This window comes from Nyctereutes procyonoides, unplaced genomic scaffold (genome assembly GCF_905146905.1).
Source record: "Nyctereutes procyonoides isolate TBG_1078 unplaced genomic scaffold, NYPRO_anot_genome, whole genome shotgun sequence".
NCBI lineage: Eukaryota > Metazoa > Chordata > Mammalia > Carnivora > Canidae > Nyctereutes > Nyctereutes procyonoides.
In genome coordinates this window covers 27,040,528-27,051,370 of record NW_026575051.1, presented here as the reverse complement: position 1 = coordinate 27,051,370, position 10,843 = coordinate 27,040,528, and the positions used below count along the sequence as shown (strand labels likewise).

Here is a 10,843-nt window from a genome sequence, read left to right as displayed (position 1 = left end):
TACCTTGGCACCTGCGCCACTACCATCTCCGTCATCAAGTCGTATTTATGTCGCACGACCGACCGCTGGACCCGGTGACTCAACACCGTGGATGCCACGGCCCTAGGCTTGCGCTAGGTGAACCCTTGTCCCCGGGGGCACTTCCCAAACTTTTGCTAGGGGAGCCCGGGAGAGTCCCTGGTGAGGCGGATGAAACCCCACGCTCCCCGGAGTCGAGTCTCTTCTTGGTCACGCCTCCATAGTACATACGCGGGCAACTGCAGTTGGCTCAGTCCAGTCGTGGCGTTTCGAAATCACACGCATCCTTTGTACGGCTGCTCACTTGATGTGTTGTCACAGATAATGAAAGGTTAGTCATTGCTAAAAGGAAGCGTTTTAAAAATTGAGAATCTTTGGTTATGTCAAGGACTGCTGTAATCCTTTGCGTCAAAGCTAAAGCTTTTTTTTTTTTTTTTTTGGTTCATTTTCAGTTCGGTGGCTCCACCGTGTTCATGATTTAGGCCCTTAAGAAGTAAAGCCTCATCGTAATTGTTTTGTGCTACACAAGGGCGATTTTGTCACTTATAACCCGGAAACTCCCTTTCTCCTCTACTTGATGGAAGGGACCAAATAGGACTTTTACCTGGCTATGAAGAACTCGGGTTCTCTACTAACACTGAGGCCTTTTGTTTGCTGTTTTCACTGAGCAGTAGATTGGTTGGAAAGGGCTTTAGGGATCAGATTATTGTGTTCTCTCGGTCAGTGTACTGCAGCATTTTAGGACTTATTAGTACTATTATTTAGAGACGGTGCTTGGGTCGTTATTCAGCATTCTTATAAACATATACTCTGTAAACAAAGTGAGCACTTTTGAAAAAAGGAATTGGGTCAGGCTTTTACAGAAGCAAACGTAAAATCACCTTCGCTTTAAAGAAATTACTCGCTTAGGAAACTTTTGAATGCACCTAAATCAAGGAAAACTAAAGAGCTTGAGAAACAATGTCCTTTTACAAATAACGTTAAAGGAGTAAATATTCTAAAAGTGTTATGTCAGAAAGTTATGTGAAAAAAAATCTTGGGGTGGGAGGGGCCTTCCTAAGTAGGTCAGAGAAACTCAAGTCACAAAGAAAAGGGCAGATTTCATTATATAAAAATTAAAATTTTTCATAGGACAGAGACTTTTGATAAAGTTAAAATGTGAATGGGACACTAAGAGAAAAATATTAATAGTGTGTGTTCTGGGCAGAATTAACTTCATGATAAACAAAAAGCTTGACCAACGCATATGATGGTGCAGCTGAAAAACATTCAATCAGCTGCTCTCACTCCAAAAGTTGGTCAGCACAGTGATGCTAATTGGAGTGGTGAAAGTTTTTCATGTAATGACTTTTCAAAGAATGAATTTGCTGGGACAAGATATAAACTCAACAAATGGAAAGCAGAGCCAAATCAGTATTAGCCAGTTTTCTTGTAGAACTTGTGATGCAAGTTGTGAGCCTTGTGATGTACACATCTTGTAATTACCGCAAGTACTGCTGACATGAAGTATCCAGTCAGCTATGCTTATCAGGCTCTAAAAGCCAGGCTCAAACTCACAAGTACATTAGTCAGCTTCCGGAGGTCTTAGTCTCTCAGATGGTGTACCCCCTCTTCTTCTGCTTTGAAAAGGACATAGTTCTAGGATGGAAAACTAGAGAAAGCTTTTGCTATTGAGAGAAAGAACACGCTTTAAACGAGGTACAAATATGGTCTTGCTGACCAGTTTGCTAAATTCTCTCAGGGTAGCTCTCGGGCCTATCACTCTGGCAGCTGCCATGGTGGTTCACTACAGTGCTAAGGGTGTATGGTCTTCTCAGCCTAACAGTGTAAAGATGTTGATTCTCAGCAAGCAATAGTCAATCCCAATACTGGTCAGGAGACTCCTGTGGTCTGAAGACCTACTAACCTCCACAGATTTTCATTTGGAGCATCAGCACCTGCATTTATTAGCAGAAGGTCTCCAGACTGAGCCAACATGTTTGCAAATAGTGGTCCAGACATCCAGAGGTAAGAAAACCCAAAGCTGAAATCCAATGCTTATTCTAAGCTACAGAAGAAGCCCTGAGATGGAAGACTTCTCCTACTAAATAAGATGCCCAGCTGTAAGTTACTTTTCTCAGCAAAACATGTCCAATATGTCCCATCATGGTAGGCAGGACTTTTTATCAGCATATTCAAAATGCAAAATCCAAAAGTTGAGAGATAAAAATGACTATAAGACAGTTATGAGGAAGATCCTTAGGGAAGATAAAAAACGCTGCAGAAGACAACAAATCAGTAAATTCTGATGATAGCAAATAGAGATATCCTTACAGGGGTGGCAGATCTAGTAAACATAGAATGACTCCAGTTATAATAGACATATAAAAAGAGTGGACAATTTCATCCCTTTCAATCTCCTCAGACTGATTGACACTAGAGAATGATGATTTGGGGCTATGAGGAAATCTGATTTAAAAAAAAAAACTCAATATAAAAATAAATAAAAATTCAATATAGTATGTATATTACCATTGCAATGATAGAAAGATCAAACGTGATGATATCCACCCAGAAACAAACAGACTGCAAGGCATAATATGCCAACTATACTTAGTAGAGGCAAATACCCTAGAGGGTGTCTAGGTGTCAGACGGGCAATCTTAAGTATTCCTGTACTTAAGAAGAAGTGTCCTAAAAATTTAGGGACACAAACACAGTTCCTATCAACATTGTAAAGGTCTATTTTTCTTTTGCTTTTATAGAATACCTTATTTTATGTCTAAAATTAATATTCTTGTGTGATTGTAAAAAATGTTTAAAAATGTAGAGTACATTTACATTTCTATGAACATATAATGGTCAGCATAAATGCTTAAAACTAATGCTCAAAGTTAAAAAGTCTTCTTCCCTTAAGACATTGATTTAAAGTTTTATGAAGACCCCCCAAAAAAGTTTTATGAAGCCTTTTTTCATATCTGTTTCTGTGTACTTATTTTACTGAGGTATAAATTATACACATCATATTAACTTCAGGTGTTCAACCTAGTGATTCAATATTTGTATACATTGTGAGATAATCACCCCAGTAAGTCTAGCTAACATCTGTCTCCATACATAGTTACGTTTTTTTTTTCTTGTGATGAAGATATCTAGTCTTTTTAATAAGTTTGATGAATAATAAAACCAAACAGCAATGTTACATCATCATTTCTGTGGGAATTTTAAACACAGAGATCTCCAACAAACAATTAAGCTTGTCATAACAGGCCTTCCAAGGACAAAGTCCATAGGCCAATAGCTGTACTTGGGCTGCTGTGTTTTGTACATGTCAGACATAGATACTGCCAGTTACTGACCCAAGTGGGTGCTAAAGATGTAAATATCTTTAGATAAATGAATCCTGCTGGATCAGAAGTCAAAATTTTATTAAGTCATCAAACCCAATCATTACAAGTAATATTATCTCAGTAAAATTAACGTTTTCAAACAACCTTAAAAATATTGTCCATTTAAAAAAGTAATTCTCTCCAGTTAATATCTATTATGTCCATTTTCTGTCTCTTTACTTTCATGACAAATTTTAATCGACTTACACATAAGCCTGGAAATTGCATAGGTAAGTCTTCAAATCAGAGGAAAATGTGTTTTCACCTTAGAAATCTTGCCACTTAATGTAATATTTGCTTCTGTGGAGGTTCAGCATGCACATTACAATGTGATGGACAGATTAGTCAAAAGAATAGTTCCATTCGCATGTTGAAAAGAACTGTTTCCTTGGGACACTGAACAAAGGACTTATGAACCTATAATAATTCGTCACATTTTCATAGCATGCCGTTATTATGACTGATTCACATATTTTTACCTGGAGGAATTTAAGAAAATTCTTATTTTTAGTGAGCTTTGAAAAATTTCTTTTGCTTTTCCAAAGTCTGAATGAAAATTACTTGGGATTTGGAAATCAGACGGGTTTCCTTGTAATTGTTTAGAACATATTGAATTATGCCACAGTCTGGAGTGAGTAAAAAATTGCTTAGGAAAGGAGAATTTAATCTGGCCAGAGAAAGGGAATGGAGTATAAATAAATTTTAAAGGTTGGTTATGCATGCTATGGCAAAGCTGTCACTTGACAGGTTTAATTTACAGAGTTGGCATTTAGGCTGCAGATAATCCAGATAGACACTGACCTAAGCAGCATTACTGGGGTAAGCCTTACATAAGGAGAAATGTTCTTGAACACTTCCTGACAAACATAATAACATTTATTTAACTAAAAGCTATAGTAGTCATACTTTTTTTTCCTACTCTAACACAATTTTTTTTTGAACTGGCCATGTTGAACAAACATTGCTATCTTAGTACATTTCTCATTGGATGACAGCAAATAGGTGAAATAAGTAAAATCACAGAAAAATGAATACCACATGATTTCACTTCTGTGTGGAATCTAGAAAACAAACAAATAAAAGCAGAAAGAAGCAGACCCATAAATATGAAGAACAAACTAGTAGTTGCTAGAGGGGAGGGGATACAGGGGTCGGTAAAATGGGTTTAGGGGAATGGGAGGTACAGGCTTCCAGTTACAGAATGAATAAGTCACAGGGACAAAAAGATAAAGCATGGGTAACATAGTCGGTGGTACTGTAATAGCATTGTTTGCTGACAGGTGATAGCTACACTTGTGGTGAGCACTGCATAATGCATAGAGCTGTATAATCACCATGTTATACTCCTGAAACTAATGTAACGTTGTGTGTCAACTATACTTCAATTAAAAAAAACAAGAGGTAAATTAGTATAGAAGCATTTCAAGATTTCTTTTAATTAAAGATAGTTGTCATATTATATGGCTCATGAATCCTCAGACATATTAATAGACATATAAATGTTTGTTTGGATATGATCAGGTTACTTTCTTACCTAAAATCCTTTTGGGGGCATCTCATTCCCAGTTTTCCTAAATTTTCTTTGTAGGCTGGTGTTCACTAGTTTTGTCCTAAGGCCTCTTGGCCCCAGTCTGCAAGCTCCCTGGGGTTTTCACCTGCTTCCATAGCTTTTAGCTGTTGATCTTCCCCTCCTCCTCAATACTTATTTTATGCGTTAAATGCCTAGCATATTCTAGGCACTCTGCTATCTTATGAAGAACATAAACATTGTTTTTGCCTCTGATAGAACTTATACACAGATGAGGAAAGAGAAAATAACAAGTGACTAAGCAAAGAATATAATTATAAGTTGTAATATGTGCTGTGAAGGAGGTAAGCAGAATAGCTGGCGGGGTGACTTACTTTAGACATGAAAGTCAAGGGTGGTATCTCCCAGGAGACCCAGACCTAAATGATGAGAATAAATCATGGAAAGAGGGAGAGAAAGAGAGCGATCTTCTTGGTGGAGGAAATGGCAAAACAAACATGGAGGTGGGAAGAATTTGATGGTGTTTAAAGAGGTGAAAGACTTGAGAACTGCAGCAAAAGAAGAGAAGAAAGCCGGGAATCAGCCTGGAGATCTGACAAGGACTAGATCACACAGGTCCTTGTAGGCCTTGGTAAGAATTTGGATTTTATTTTAAGGACTATGAGCAACGATGTATAACAGGAAATGCATGTTTTCAAGAACACAACTTTTCCTATTCTGTGGGGTATGGATTGGAAGGAGTCCTAGAATGGAATTAGTGTGATGGGGTCCAAGACTTGAGGTTTCTATCTTGCTAAATGGGGGACAACAAAAGGGTTGACTATCATAGGACAGCAGAAATGGTCAAAAGTGGCTAGACAGAGATACGGAAATAGAACTGAGAAGACTTGAATCCCAATATGTCCATGGCTTCCAAAAAATTTTTGTTAATGTTCCAACAAGAATATAAGGCCATTATTGTAAGCCTATTTTACGCTATGATGCTGAATGGTGGAGGCACACTGACATACAGTTCCATAATTCACATGATCATTTGTATTAGCACTGTGTTTGTGAGGAAGACACTAGAAGCTTAAAAGAAATAAAGGTACTCAAAGTATGCTCGGAGAAAGGCTCTATTTCTGAAGATTTTAAAGAACAGAGTGGGAACTCCTAAAAATTATATATTTAATTTGTTTTAGAGAACAATCAAACTCCTGTTAGATAACTATAACTAAGAAAAGCTTGGGGTGCCTGGATGGTTAAGTGTCTAATTCTTGATTTTGGCTTAGGTCATAATCTCAGGATAGTGAGATTGAGCTCTGCGTCGGGTTCTATGCTGGGTATGGAGCCTGCTTAAGATTCTTTACCTCTGCCCATCTCTACCATCTAAAAAATAAATAAAATAAAAATAAACGAATGCAAGCTAAAATTTATTGTGCCCTTATTGCTTTCCAAGCTGTGCTAAATACACATTTGCATTTTTTTCTTGAAATTGTTAGAAAAATCAGACTGAGAGATTCTTTAAAGGAAACAATGCATAGTAGTAGTGATGTCACTTGAGATATCTACATAGTGAAACATCTGCATAATGGCATATTCTTCAGGTATTAAAAAAGTATCCTTTAATGACTTTAACATGGAGAAAATGCTTACTTTGTAATGTTAAGTAAAAAGAAACAATGCAAGTTACATAATTTGTATAATTACAACTATGTAAAAATAGAAGTTAAAAATAGAAAAAAGATAAGCCAAAATGTTAACCATGTTATAAATGACATTTAAGTGCTTTGCAGGTATCACTGAGAGATGGGATGAGCAATTTTTTTCTTCTTTTCTATATTTTCTAATTTCTTTCCCAAAATGCCACTCTTATAATGGGAAGAGAGATCAACTGAGTGCTTAAAGGAATTTAATTACACCCAATATTATTTTTTAAAGATTTTTATTTATTTGAGAGAGAGCAGGGTGGGGGGAGGGGCAGAGGGAGAGGCAAACTCCCTGCTGAGCAGGGAGCTCAACAGAGGGGCTTTATCCCAGGACCTCTGGGGATCATGACCTGATCCAAAAACAGATACTTAACTGACTAAGCCACCCAGGTGCCCCTCGTATCCAATGTTCTTAATGTTTTGAGAATTTCAGGTAATATTTTCTGAAAATGAGTGTTTAGAATGTTATTTACATGGAAGCAATTTGAAACATAGTTGTACAATGATTATTTAGAAGTAGAAGTGGCTTTGTCCAAGAAAAGGTTGTTCTGATAGGTCTGAAGCCTTATAATCTCTGCAGCAGAAATGGAGGCACCAGGTAATCCTGACTCCAGCTGTCAAAACATCACAACCATTCTTGTTTTGAGTACATGTTCCAGATAATTAATCTCATTATAATTTGCTTTTAATGTAGATTTATTTTCCATCAGATGTGGGAATGTAATGCCCAACCAGTGAGAAGCTCTCTGGGAACTTGAAAAAAAAGAAGAATTCTCCTTTGGAGAATTAAAATAAACACTGCCATAATGAAGGTGTTTATATCCATACTGTGGTTATAAACCAAAGGATTGCCTATAAATGTGTGACTAACATTTGGAAATATCTAAAATTTGAGTCAAGGTGACTCAAATGTGATCTAAGGGAAGTAGTACTGGAATGTGTAAGCTGAAACGGAATCAATTTTTTTGTGTCTGTCCAGAGGAAGATTGTGAGAACAGAAGGAAGATGATGATTAGGTACATAGAATAAAGTCGAAAGATTTGAAGGTTGTCAGTGTTTATCTAGCTCTATCTAGGGAAGAAGTACCAAATCTGTACACCATGAACATGTTGCTTGTTATAGAGAGATCTATTATTTAGGATGGTATTAATATCAACTGACATTTATTGAATGCTTACTATGCACTGGATACTGCATTAAGCACTGTATTAATCCTTTTATAAATCCCTCCTCATTAATATTACGTCCATGATAAAAATTAGGACATGGAGCCTTGGAAAGTTTCACGTCACACAAATATTGCATGATGCAGTTGGGATTCAAATCCTAGTGGCTTGAATGCAAGAGTCTCTGCCTCTACCACTCTGCCAAGCTGTTCTCCTTGCCTTGAATACTCCTTTAAGGTTATTTCCTTCCTTCCTCCTCCTCCTCCTCCCCTCTCCTCCTTCTTGTTTTTTTGTTTATTTACCTATGATCTGGTTCTTTGCTCAACAAACTTTTATTTATTTATTTTTTTAGTAATCTCTTACATCCAAAGTGTGGCTCAAACTCACTACCTCAAGATGAAGAGTCAGATGCTCTTCCAACTAAGCCAGCCAGGTGCCCCTCAACAAACTTTTAATTGTTAATTTGGATTCTCACATATTCTAATCCTAGAAGGGATTATCCCATTGCAAATGAATTTGCATTCTGGTTTGTATGTCATCTTTCTAAGAGTGTAGTATGAGTGAAACATAAAGTATGATTATATAGTAAGTTACTAAAAACCTCACCTCATGAATATTTCAAGAGAAATTGTCCTCTAGACCAGTGCTACTCAAGACGTAGTTCGTGAACTGGTGCCAAGTAAAGAAAAGATAAGTATAGAAGTCGAGAGTAAGCATTTAAAAACTTTTATAGTTAGATGCTTGGTGTGGCTCAGCGGTCAGGGGTCTGCCTTTGGCTCAGGGCGTGATCCTGGTCTGGGGATCAAGTCCCGCAAATCGGGCTCCCTGTGGGGAGCCTGCTTCTCCCTCTGCCTATGTCTCTGCTTCTCTCTGTGTCTCTCAGGAATAGATATATAAAATCTTAAAAAAAACTTTTATAGTAATTTGATAGGGTAATTTTATGCCTATTGAATTTAATTTTAGAAATTCGATTTGTATTTTTACACACTTTAAAATGTTCTAACAGATGAAAACTATGGAAGTTAGTTATAAAAAGCAATACTGTGAGTATTTTCCTTAGTCTTTCATGAATGATGCCACTCCATGATGTTTTACGATATTGTTTATTCTTAGTCTATCCATCCTGGGTTGCTTTCACCAGGAAGAAAGAAACCGTTTATACTCTTTCTCAGCTTCCTTCAGTAAGCTTTAAATAAGAATTATGGTTGTGGTTTTACAAATATATGAATGTATTTTTGTTACTACATCGGTGTGCACCTGTAGGGACAATTTAGAGTCACTGCAGCGCACTTCCACAGAGTTCAAAAGGAAACGAAAAATTATTTACAAGAGATGACAGGAAAACTATGTCTACAACAAACTTATAGACCAATAATTACAATACTTTTTACTGCCATTTAAGTTTTTCCTTTTATTCAATATTCATTGTGCAAAGTAAATTCAATATTTAAAAAGTAATGGTGGAAATGGAACTCTATTGAATAGCTTTATATACTATTACTTCCCCAAATAACTCCCATTTAAGTCCTTGCTGTTTACAAGAGTCATCATGATCCTTTTCATTACTTTGGAATGGCCTTAAAAATTTGTTACAAAGGAGTATTTATAGTTATAAGATTATTTGTCTTCATTAGTGTGCTATTTGTAAATATGAATTCATTTTGATGAAACTGTACTAATTAATTCCCCACTAATAGACATTATGAATAGCAATGACTCATCTCCTGTGTTCTTTCATTTTAAAAATATTTTATTTATTTACTTCTTTGAGAGAGAAAGAGAGGAGGGAGGGGCATCGAAAGAGAGAGAGACAGAGAGGGAGAGAATCAAGTGGACTCTGCTGAGCATGGAGCCTGAGACGGGACTCTTTATCTGACAATTCTGAGCCAAAATCAAGAGTCAGTCACTTATCCACTGAGCCACCAGTTGACCTTCTGTGTTCTTTCTACTAAAAAAGGGATCAAAGTGAGCAAAATTATCCCCTGCACTGCCATAGAGTCTTAATGCCTTGGATATTTCCAGCCCAAAACTAAACATCCTACAATATTTATTCAGTACTTACTACATGCTGGCTTTGTGATGAACACTTGATGAGCGTTATCTGACAACCTACTTGGCACATAAAGAAACTCATTTCTTATCTTTATTTCCTTCTTGAAACTCTCTTGTTTCACCGGCCTCTCTAGGGGCTCCAGAGATGGCTTCTTCCTCTACCTTCCTGCCCTACAAGTGTCGGTATTTTTAAGAATATTTATTTATTTCTTCTCTGGCATTCTCTTACACTTTACAGTCTCAGAGCGATTTAGAGAGGACTTCTTTGGTCTCATCTTCCAAAATATTCAATGATAATTAAAATGTGCTTCTAGTAATGACTTCTCTCTTGAGTCTTGGATATATATTTCAATGGGATATACTCCAAGTACTTTGTACTCAATATGGTAGAGCTGAGTCAATAATCTCTTTCCTTCTGCCATGAGAGTTGTTCATCTTACTTTGTTTTAATACCAGTAAATTGCACCTCTGCCCCTTAGGTTTTAAAGCTAGAAACCTAGCAGTCATACTAGACTCCTACCTTTTCCTCCTTTGTCTGATTGGCTACCAGTTTCTACTGAGTCTACCTACTATATATCTTGGAAATTGTCCCCTTCCATTTTTTTACTAGTAGGTCAGTCGGCCCTCCCTCCCTCCCTCCCTCCCTCCCTCCCTCCCTCCCTCCCCCTCCCTCCCTCCCTCTTCCTCGCTATCTCCTTTAATTCCTTTAATAAGATTTACTAAGTTGTATTGAAATAGTTTGAGTGAATAACTTCTAGTCTTGTATCTACCTAATCCATCCTGTATTTTTGTCATTCTCCTATTTAAAATCCTTCAGGGGCCCTCCATTAAGTTTTGGAGAAAGTCTAAATTTTAGCAAGATATTTGCCTTATCAGCCCTACCTTCTGTTCCACTGTTACTCTTCTTGCCTTTGAAACCAATTGTGATTTCCAAAAGAATATATATACTGTGCTTTATTAAACCACCATGGTCTGTAATTCCTTTAACCTGGAAAATTCTCTTTTTACTTCCCTTAAAACCTG

General features: G+C 37.0%; 1 long non-coding RNA gene across 1 annotated transcript in view; it reads left to right on the top strand.

The window, feature by feature from the left end:
- Positions 1 to 9: 9 nt before the first annotated feature.
- Positions 10 to 10,843, top strand: part of LOC129512735 (uncharacterized) — a 62,420-nt gene continuing 51,586 nt past the window's right edge. The window contains exon 1 of the long non-coding RNA XR_008665091.1: positions 10 to 349. This is a non-coding gene — a long non-coding RNA (uncharacterized LOC129512735). The remainder of the gene's footprint in view (positions 350 to 10,843) is intronic.